Source organism: Solenopsis invicta, chromosome 3 (assembly GCF_016802725.1).
Source record: "Solenopsis invicta isolate M01_SB chromosome 3, UNIL_Sinv_3.0, whole genome shotgun sequence".
Lineage (NCBI taxonomy): Eukaryota > Metazoa > Arthropoda > Insecta > Hymenoptera > Formicidae > Solenopsis > Solenopsis invicta.
Window position 1 is genome coordinate 15,764,674 of NC_052666.1, and position 12,455 is coordinate 15,777,128.

General features: G+C 31.8%; 1 long non-coding RNA gene across 1 annotated transcript; it reads left to right on the forward strand.

The window, feature by feature from the left end:
- Positions 1 to 5,514: 5,514 nt before the first annotated feature.
- On the forward strand, positions 5,515 to 6,298 carry LOC120357254. Its single transcript, XR_005574413.1, has 2 exons — positions 5,515 to 5,671; positions 5,889 to 6,298. It is a non-coding gene; the product is annotated as an uncharacterized LOC120357254 (long non-coding RNA).
- The last annotated feature ends 6,157 nt before the right edge of the window (positions 6,299 to 12,455 follow it).

The following is a 12,455-nucleotide window of genomic DNA, read 5'->3' on the forward strand; positions in this document are numbered from 1 at the left end:
ACGCTCTGTCTCTAATTCGTATTCTTTTCTTTTTTTGTTTCTTATATTTCTTCAATTAAAGTATTTTTTTGTGCAAATAATTCTTTAAACGAAAATGTGTAACAATGAGTGAAAAACGTGTGGAAACTGGATACGACAAGTGTATGTATAAAAATTGTCGTAATGGAAGACATTCAACGGGAACACATTTATTTCGATTTCCTGCAATTACTGATGCTAGATGTCAATTATGGATACGTAACAGCGGTAAGTTCCTTATCATATTTATTATATAAATTACTAGACATTTGTTTAAAGTACAGAGTGTCTGGTAATGACCAGATCACCTTTCGAGCTGATAGAGCAAGTCAAACTGCCCAAACAAGTCGTTTACCATTTTTCTATAATTAACGAGATAATAATTACTGATAATTGCCGATTTAGCTAAGCCAAATGTAAAGGCCGCGATACAGGCTTTTGCATAGCTGCATAACCGTATGCATAAAGAAATTGATTGGTCCATTTCCTTATGCATGTGCTAACGGACCAATCAATTTCCTTATAGATACGGTTATGAAGCTATGCAAAAGCCTATGTCGAGACCTTAAGCGTGTGGCAAGATAAGGCTACTCGGCTACGTGCAAGACGCGGGAAGATTTGTTTGCAAGCAGCAATAGACACATGAGCGGTATGCTGAGAGTAAGAGCGAGTGAGAGAACGAAAGAGCGAGCGAGAGAACGAAAGAACGAGCGAGAAAGCGAAAGAGCGAGCAAAGAAGTAAAAGAATGAGCAAAAAACTGAGAAGAGATAATTAAGAAGTTAAAAATTGTCAATTGTTAATTTGTCAAAGTGAATTTATTAAATGACTAACTTTATACTTTTTGGTTACAACGTCTTTCCAATATTATTTATCTCAAATTTTTTCAGATTTTTAAAAAATAATATGTTTTTTACTTTGTGCGGTACATGTATTTTTATTAATTTAACTCTTTTTGCTTACTTTTAAATTCGGTAACATTTTCGCGGCACACCGATTGTACAACATTTTACAATACTAATATCTCGTTTCATAATTTTATTTCAGGAAATACTACTTTGGCAAAATGGACTGCCAACTCACTACGTCGTGCCGGTCTGTGTGAAGATCATTTCGATCCAAGTTCCTTCAAGGAAGGACCAACAAAGAAGAAAAATTTTAAGACGTTAAAAAGAGATGCTGTTCCAGTGAAATTTAACGGCTACTCACAACACGAATTGGAAACAAAAAATACAGGTACGAACCAAAATTTAACGTTACCGGCAGAAATAGATATAAATAATGACACAGAAATAGTGTCACAAGAAATTATTACTGACAACGTCGAAATAAATTTCAATAATGACACAGAAATAGTGTCCCAAACAATTAATAATGATAACGTCAAAATTAATGTTCCAAATTACCGATACATTAAAACGTACCAACGTGCAAAAGAGATGTATTTTTATTCTTCGGATGAAGAAGAAAATGTAAGTGAATGGATTAATGAGGAACCATCGGAGATAAAAGATGTGTGTAATGTGGATATACCTGTAATTGAAGAAAAAAGGGGGAAGCATGCAAGCGAGAAATCAAAATCAGAAGTAGCACAAGTGGAACTTTTAAAGCGAGAAAATCTTCGTTTGCGTAAAATTATTAAAAAGTTAAAATTTCGTTTGCGTACTCGACAAATTTCAAATAGAAAAACGACAAGTAAAAAGAGCCAAAAAAAATTATACAAAATCTTATTGAAAATCAAAATTTACATCCTGTTGCTCAAGCAATGATAACTTTGCAACTGCACACACCTAATGCACCGTATACGCAAGAAGAAAAAAGTCTTGCGCAACAATTATTTTATTACTCTGCTTCTGCATTGCGCCGCTTACGACAGGCAGGTTGCACGTTCCCTTGTGAACGAACTATTAGAAGATGGCACGAAGAATACAATATTGTGCCAGGATTTTGCGATTTTGTTTTTTTTAAACTACAAAAGAAACTCGCAGACTTGCCTGCGGAAGAAAGAGTATGTGCCTTGAAATGGGATGAGATGTCAATAAAATCATATCAAGAATATTCACCTCATTTAGATCAAGTAGAAGGACTTGTAGATCTTGGGCCTTTAGGAAGAAGAAACGAAAATGCTAAATGTGTTTTTGTCTTTTGCTTAGATAGTATTAACGCGCGTAACCCGTGGCGTCAACCATTGGCCTATTTTCTTCCTGGAAAATGCATGAAAGCGGAAGAAATAATATATTTATTGAAAGAATGTTTAGACAGACTAAGCAATACAGATGCTGATGTACGAATTTTGACATGTGATCAAGGATCATCTAATCAAAGTGCTTATAATCAACTTGGTGTAAGCACAGATAATCCATTTTTTATTCATAAAGGAAAAAAATATTACGCGTCATTTGATTTTCCACATTTAGTAAAACGATTAATGAGTTTACTAAGAACACACAAATTTTTATATTGCGGTACAGAAGTTGTAGCATCTTTTAACGATTATGAAGAGACATGGCGCATTGATAATGCTGCACAAGGAGGATCAAATTTATTGTCACATATTACAGAAGCGCATCTTTACCCCAATAATTTTCAATCAATGAACGTCAAAAAACCATTCCAAGTATTGAGTAATAGATTTATAGCCTCGATGAGAACAGCGGGCTATGGAAAAGAATTGCAAAGCGATACATGGGAAACGACGGCAAATTTCACAGAATGCATGAACAATGTAATTGATGCTTGCAATTCATACAGTTATAATATGAAATTTGGAGGAAAACGATTACTTTCTGATAAAAATCCGGATATTGAAAATTTGTTAAGAGAATTTATCACATGGTGTTCAGGATGGTCGACGTCACCTGATAAAATTTTGAAAATTCCATGCTTAAAAGGATTTATTGTGACCATACAAGCTCTCTTGGGAACATATAATGATATAAAAATAGAAAATAAAACGTTTGAACTTGCGACAGGATTGTGTAACCAAGATTCTGTTGAACACTTATTTTCAAAATTCAGACAACGTGGTGGATTTAATAATAATCCAACTGCAAGAATAATCCGATGTAATGTAAGACACATTATATGCATAGGATATATCCATACAAGTGACAAAGGAAATGTGCAGTGTCCAGAAGCTGAGTGCCTTATTAATTCACCCACAAATTTAATTAAATCAATTGAGACTTCTATGACTGCAAATAATATTTCTGTACAACACAAAATTGATCCCGAGGACGAATTATTTAATGACGATGTAAATATTGTCGAAGAGTATGATAATACCAATGTTACTGGAAATAAAAGTTCATTGAGTAGTTACGATAACAATGCTATTGCATATTTTGCTGGATACGTAGCACGGAAAAGCATTGCACAAACTAAATGCGATAATTGTCGTAACATTATGACGAAAACGCCAATGGATGACGCCACAGCAAACGAAAAATATATAGAGCTGCGAGAGTTTTCAAATTCTGATGAAGATGCTCCTTCAGTTACAAAGTTGATACGACCGACAACTCTTTTTGCCAAAGTGATCGAAATTCAATTACATGCAATTGATTGTAACTGGGAACGCTATTGGGCATCTACAGCAGTTTTACAAAATATTAAAAAGGAATGCATAAACGTAACGAATAATACGTATTCAGAATGGTTTCATGAAGATAATTCAAGTTATAAACATCGATTGGAAGCACTGCAACTTTTAATCCGTGTAAAACTATATTCACGTACACGATACAATAATCGTGCTGAAAAAACGGACAAGGAATCTCGTAAAAAGATGCAGAAATTATTGAACAAATAAAATGACGTAAAACGCATGAAAATAAAAAACAAATAATTTTATATATCTCAAAGTATTTCTTTCCATTTATTTTTATTCTTTGTTTCTTCATAGTTTCATCATTGTAGAAAAAATAATTGCTGCATGATATTGTATTTATATAATAGTTCAACAGAGTGAAATATATTTACAAATCATATTACTGTGCAGCAAGTATTATTTTTGAGTAATGTGTAAAATTAATATGCATTTTTTAATATCGTAGAAGATCGCAATCACAATTGAAATAATTGCATAAATCTTAGATTAGCAGATGTTATCACAGGACAAATAAAAGATTAATGTGGTCATGCTACGACATTGTGAAATCATACATTTACTAGTTACTAATGATGTAATGCAAGACATAAAGCAAAAAAGAATGAAAGGAAATACATTAAATATGTTGGCAATAAATTATGCATACATGCATATATATATATATATATATATATATGTTTATATATATAATATATATGTATATATGTATATACATATATTACGTACCGTGATTTTTAAAAATCACAGTAATTTATAATAAGATACAAAAATATTTTAATACACGTATGTGTATTAAAATATACAAAATATTTCAGAAAAAAAAAATAACTGATATTATATCAGTTATTTCAAAGAAGTTTACTACGTAAACTTCTCTGTGATAACATCTGCTAGTCTCAGATTTATGCAATTATTTCAATTGTGATTGCGATCTTTGTGACATGCTTAATAACAAAAACACCAACAATAATTGTAATTTTATAGTTTTAAAGAATTTCGATTTTTATAAACATGCGTTCTACGTTGAAAATATCAAATATAGATTATATATTTTACAAACTAAGAGATGCGCTCTTTTTAACTTTTTGCATATTCTTTCTCTATAATTAAAAAAAAATACAAATTTAACTTTCAGCTGATTGTTGCTTCCCATTTTTTCCCCTTCGTGAGAATCACCTTGACGTGGTGAAGGGGCTCAGCTTTTTAAGCTGCTAAGATTCTCATTTACGTGTATGATGCAAATATAAGTTAATTCGCGCGCATGTATATAAATGTTTTATTAAAAATTATACAAGTTATGAGTATTATTACAATTAAATCGTAGCCATATTGATTTCAATCTGTGCATCATACACGTTCCGAGCGCACGCGCGCGTGCTGTGTGTGTGTGTGTGTGTGTGTGTGTGTGTGTGTGTGTGTGTCTGTGTTGTGTAACATAGAAATTTTTGTTAAAAGATAAATGTAAGAGAACATTAAATATTTTTTCTTGTAAGTTAATGTACACTTCACATCTAAAAAAGATCATACATGCTGTTGCGAGCACCGCAGAGCACCGTAAACCGTAAGGACGAGCACTGTGAAGCAGGAACCAGTAAGTACACGTCTATGTACTTTACTTATAACAATTATATTAGTAAAATATTGTTATTTATTCTAAAAATTCTATTTTTTCAGTGGAACAAACATTGGCGACGACGACGTTGACAGCGACGGCGACAACGACGACGATGTTGACAGCGGCGGCAGCGACGTCAACAGCGGCGGCGACGACGACGACGGCATCGACAGCGGCGGCGGCGACGTCGACAGCGGCGGCGACGTCGACAGCGGCGGCGACGACGACGACGACATCGACAGCGGCGGCGGCGACGTCGACAGCGGCGGCGACGACGACGACGACGTCGACAGCGGCGGCGGCGACGACGACGACGTCGACAGCGGCGGCGGCAACGACAACGACGTCGACGACGACGTCGACAGCGGCGGCGACGACGACCCCAACGGCGTCAGCCGAAACGGCGACGACAGGATTCGTAACATTAAGTGTAAGTATTAATTAAATATAAACGAGTTTCTAGATGCGGCTATAGTTTCGCTATTAAAAAACGAGCGTATTGTCGAAACATGATCTTGGTTTGCCACGGTTCACCTACCAGGCAAATGTGGTTTTTTTTAATGACAAAGTTGACATATAAGCATCGTTTTATCTTTCTTCGGTATTCAATAAATGCTTTTACACATTCTTTAAATTTTTTGTTTCAGACTTTAGATCTAGAGAAAATAATTAGTGCGGCATTCGCTCGAGGAAGAGGGAGAGGCAGAGGAAGAGGGAGAGGACGAGGAAGAGGAAGAGGACGAGGACGAGGAAGAGGTAGAGGTGGTCGCGGGACGATAATAAGAGGAGGGAGGAGGGGCATACAAGTCCACAATTATTTATTATAATTAAAATAATTATAATAATTACAAAATATTTTAATAAAAATAAATAATTATTTTTAAAAAGGTATATATTTAATTAAATTGTCGCCCTCGTAACGTTGTATTGAAATTAGATCGATTATCTTCACGTAAAATCGCACTTGAAAGAAAATAAAAATATGATTCTCAGGTATCCATAAATTCTTTTATTACATTATTATTTTTTTGTACAATATTAAACACGCGCATATTGTCATTTTTAAATCATACATATGCGCGTACGTCATTACAACAAATATAACAAAATATAAAACATTTTTAAAGAGTAGGCGCTTTCTGGCCTTTCTACGTCCCTGCCCAGAAATCGTCCGAAGAGGACTTTCTGAATTTTACGGCCAAAACGTAGCGCGGAAAACGAGATAGGCGAGAGGGGAGTGGAGAGGAGGGTATCCGTAGAGATAACATCGCCGCTCGCTCCGTGTTTGCTACCGCGATACTTTCTCTCTCTAACCGATGGTCTAAACAGAAGACAGACAGAGATCCATTATCCGTCTTTATCCAACTGATGCATCTCTCACTCCTGCACATAGCACAGAAGAGAACCGTAAAAATGGACATAGCACCGCTGAGAACCACCTAAACGTGGACATTACCGACGTGGAAAATGGACATTGGCTACGTAGTTCAATGTCCATTTTTCACGAAACATAGAGGCGCTTCAAAATAAGGTTCCATCTAAACTCGAAGCCTGTCCCCTCTCAGGTTCCTCTCTGACGATAACTAATCGGATCTCGGATTGGATTGAACAATGGTACTCAACGTAAGTATAGAAAATTTCCCTAGGCTAATCGGATTGACGATTGCTGTCTCAAATGTAATCCGATTGATGACGAAAGCGTGGAGACCGAGAAGCATGCTTGAAAAGTAAGTCTTTTTATTTTTTTAAATAATAACACAAAAAATCAAAGATTAAGTTAAAAAGAATGATTTGAATTTAGATTTATTGTAATTTCTTTTGTCTAAACACTGGATTTCGTTTAAATTTCTGTTTGTAAAAATTAATTAATCTATTCTAAAGTTTGTGGTTATATCGGAAACAAATCAAAATAAATAAAACAATTATTAATTATTAGGTACATATTAAAGCATATAATATTTCAAGCATATCATATAGAATTCCTGTTTATTATAAACTTAGTAAACATAACTTTGAAATTATTCAACTACATTATACATTAATCAATATTAATTTATATGTTAAAAATCAATAATGTTTCTAAAAATGTTCTTTTTATTCTTTTCCAGATCGTAAATAAACTTCAATTCCATGAATAAATAAAAATTACTGAAAAATGGATTTATATGAAGAGGGGATTATTGAACAATATCAATTTGTGCTAACTTAAAATTTGTAAAATCTACTTTACTTTATTAGTTGTTTATTAGAGAGGAATAATATAAAAATGTAATATACGCATCATATATGCATACAATTATTTTAATTTTATTTATGTATATTCCGTTCTTATATTATTACTCTCTAATGAACAACTAACAAAGAATAGCAGATTTTACAAATTTTAAGTTAGCACAAATTGATAATGTTCAATAATGCCCTTTTCATCTCAATCCATTTTCCAGTAATTTTTATTTGTTCTTGGAGTTGAAGTTTATTTACGATCTGGAAAAGAATAAAAAAAACATTTTCAAAGACATTATTGATTTTTAACATATAAATTAATATTGATTAATGTATAATGTAGTTGAATAATTTCAAAGTTATTTTTACTGAGTTTATAATAAACAGGAATTCTATATGATATGCTTGAAATATTATATACTTTAATATGTACCTAACAATTAATAATTGTTTTATTAATTTTAATTTGTTTCCGATATAACCACAAACTTTAGAATAGATTAATTAATTTTTACAAACAGAAATTTAAACGAAATCCAGTGTTTAGACAAAAAAAATTACAATAAATCTAAATTCAAATCATTCTTTTTAACTTTATCTTTGATTTTTTGTGTTATTATTTAAAAAAATAAAGAGACTTACTTTTCAAGCATGCTTCTCGGTCTCCACGCTTTCGTCATCAATCGGATTACATTTGAGACAGCAATCGTCAATCCGATTAGCCTAGGGAAATTTTCTATACCTACGTTGAGTACCATTGTTCAATCCAATCCGAGATCCGATTAGTCATCGTAAACACCCAAGGGTATGCTTTTCCGGGATCCGAGCCTTAAGACTCTCTGCGCATCACGTGATGTATCAAGCTGACGTCACATTCGCGCGGAAATTGAACGAACGCTTCGACTCTATAAGTCGATAACATGTGACTGTCCGCTATCAAAAGCGTTATGCGTGATACATATGACATTGTTATTAGCAGAAAATTAAGAGGTGGGTACGAAAAATCTGTTGTGAAGTTATTGTCAGAAAGAATCGATACTCAAATTAAATATATTTTTTCCGAAAATGTATTGTACAGTAAAAGGTTGCACCAATTCATACAGGAAACCTAAAACACGCATCTCTTGTTTTGTTTGATTCTTTTTAACACTGATATAAAGATTATTATATTTATTAAGTATTTATTTATTTTTATTATTTATTTATATATTTATTTTTATATATTTGCATGTTCACTTCACATTTAAATCTAGAGCACATTTCTGTGTAAATCGCGGTGATATCCGGGATGCTATTCCAATAAATGTTAAACAAACATAAATGTTAAATTCTATTATTTATTGAATTTTATACTAATTTTTTAATAAGCCTCCTAATGAAGGCTCAGTATAGAATAAAACGCGTTTGGTTTTTAAATTTTACAAATATACCCAGTCGGCACGTAGATTCAAAAAGAATTTAAAAAAAATTCAGACTTATGTCATCAATTTAGTTCATTTAAAATGTAAAAGAAATTCTTTTTTTTTTAAAAAAGTTCTTTTTGCATTTAAAAATAAATTTTGAATAATGTCATAAGTCTGAATTCTTTTTAAATTCTCTGTGCCGATTATATATATCAAATCTGGCAAAATTTTAAAGTTTTCAAAGTTGTTATTTATGTATATTATTGTTTCTTCAAAATAAATATGTATTGATTGCCATACCATTTAATCTGCTTGTTAAAGACCCATTTATTTACCTTTACTGTTATTTGATTAGTGGAATTATTTAAATGCCCTTATACTTGAATATTTTTGACAAAATTTTATTTCTTGTGTTATTCTTCTAATTTAAAAAATGATAATTTGATTAATTTAATATAAATTAAATTTGATTAGTTTAACATAAAATTAACATTATTTTGACTTTTTTGTTTTTTTTTTTAATATTAGTACCTCCAAAATATGTAAATAATGCCAACAACAATGCTAATCGTACGCTTATCTCCTTGGCAAAAATAGTATATCTTAAATATTTATTAAACATTTATTGCTTGTACATTGATTTCGTTATAATATAAATACTGTGAATTTTAGAAATATATGTTGTTAAAAATTTTGTTTTTTAATACCTTTTAATCTAAATGCATAAATTATTATTTGAAAATAAATTATGACAATATATAAATACATTATATATTAATTATTTAAAAATAAATATTTAGTTATAAATAAAAATCACAAACGTTAACAAATATCTTAAGATATGCACCTTTCCGTAATTTAATATTGAATTAATATTGAATTGTGCAAAGTTCATTAATATTACTAAGTTAATATTAATTGGGCGCTTTTCACAGTGCAGCACAATGAACCACTTTATCCTTGTTTATTAATGAACAAAAAGGATAAAATGATTTTCTGTGTTATGCTGTATCAATTGTATTACTTGTTGGAAAATGCCCATTATTAGAACAGTTCAATTTGCCGCTTAATATGACCTAACTTAGCGTGAGCAAGATACAGCTTCTTATTGGCTAGCCGTCTTACGATGCGCAAGAGCATACCCTTGTCTTTCTACCATGGTCCAGTGCATGGTCCAGTGTTGGCGTGAACTGAGTGCGCACTGGTGCGCACGCTAGAGTCCTATATAAAGAGAGAAGCGACATCGAACCCTCACCACAACCTTCAGTATCCAATTGAGTTTTCCACCGCCATTTTGGGACCGCTCTAGCGTCATCAAACACCATTCGTATCATTCTGCAACAGCTGTGTTCACAATATGGCTGCTTGCTTAGCCAATCAAGTATCAATCAGATTACCAATCAGAGCTTCGGACATCAATGTCGCTTCTCTCTTTTAGCGTTTTTAGTTTTCATTGGGAAAATTAATGCGTACTGAGTGTGCACTCGTCGCTGGCAATTGGACGTTTCAGTTCGCGCGATGACGGTGCCAACGGAAACACCCAATTACCTGCAGTAAGTGCACATTCAGTGCGCACTAGTTTTCCCAATGAAAAACGCTATTTATATAGGACTCTAGTGCGCACTAACTTTTTCCCAATCGAAAACGCTATAATTCAGGGAATTCAGAAACAGAAAACAAAAGGCTTGTTTTCTATTCCTGCACTAGACTGCACTGGAACGTTTCTTCTTGCTTTCACTAACTTTCAAATATATATCTATTTCATTTTAAGTGCACACTAATTCAGGGAGTTTAGGAATAGAAAACAAACGGAAACGGCATAGGCTTGTTTTCTATTCCTACACTAGACTGCACTGGAACGTTCCTTCTTGCTTTCACTAACTTTCAAATATATATCTTTTTCATTTTAAGTGCACACTAATTCAGGGAGTTCAGGAACAGAAAACAAACGGCATGTTATCCTTCCACCATGCCGTTTGTTTTCTGTTCCTGAGCACGTATTACGCATTTGTTCGGAATTGATTCCGATCGGAATGGATGTTTACGATAACTAATCGGGTCTCGGATTGGATTGAACAATGTCACTCAACGTAGGTATAGAAAATTTCCCTAGGCTAATCGGATTGACGATTGCTGTCTCAAATGTAATCCGATTGATGACGAAAGCGTGGAGACCGAGAAGCATGCTTGAAAAGTAAGTCTCTTTATTTTTTTAAATAATAACACAAAAAATAAGAAGATAAAGTTAAATCATATCAAAGATAAAGTTAAAAAGAATGATTGGAATTTAGATTTATTGTAATTTTTTTTGTCTAAACACTGGATTTCGTTTAAATTTCTGTTTGTAAAAATTAATTAATCTATTCTAAAATTTGTGGTTATATCGGAAACAAATCAAAATTAATAAAAAATTATTAATTATTAGGTACATATTAAAGCATATAATATTTCAAGTATATCATATAAAATTCCTGTTTATTATAAACTTAGTAAAAATAACTTTGAAATTATTTAACTACATTATACATTAATCAATATTAATTTATATGTTAAAAATCAATAATGTCTCTGAAAATGTTTTTTTTTTATTCTTTTCCAGATCGTAAATAAACTTCAACTCCAAGAATAAATAAAAATTACTGGAAAATGGATTGACATGAAAAAGGCATTATTGAACAATATCAATTTGTGCTAACTTAAAATTTGTAAAATCTGCTATTCTTTGTTAGTTGTTCATTAGAGAGTAATAATATAAGAACGGAATATACATAAATAAAATTAAAATAATTGTATGCATATATGATGCGTATATTCCAGTTTTATATTATTACTCTCTAATAAACAACTAATAAAGAAAAGTAGATTTTATAAATTTTAAGTTAGCACAAATTGATATTGTTCAATAATGCTCTCTTCATATAAATACATTTTCCAGTAATTTTTATTTATTCATGAAATTGAAGTTTATTTACGATCTGGAAAAGAATAAAAAGAACATTTTTAGAAACATTATTGATTTTTAACATATAAATTAATATTGATTAATGTGTAATGTAGTTGAATGATTTCAAAGTTATTTTTACTAAGTATATAATAAACAGGAATTTTATATGATGTGCTTAAAATATTATATGCTTTAATTTGTACCTAATAATTAATAATTGTTTTATTAATTTTGATTTGTTTCCGATATAACCACAAACTTTAGGATAGATTAATTAATTTTTACAAATAGAAATTTAAACGAAATTTAGTGTTTAGACAAAAAATATTACAATAAATCTAAATTCAAAACATTCTTTTTAACTTTATCTTTGATTTTTTGTGTGATTATTTAAAAAAATAAAGAGACTATCTTTTCAAGCATGCTTCTGCGTCTCCACGCTTTCGTCATCAATCGGATCACATTTGAGACAGGGTGTTTACGATAACTAATCGGATCTCGGATTGGATTGAACAATGGTACTCAACGTAAGTATAGAAAATTTCCCTAGGCTTATCGGATTGACGATTGCTGTCTCAAATGTAATCCGATTGATGACGAAAGCGTGGAGACCGAGAAGCATGCTTGAAAAGTAAGTCTCTTTA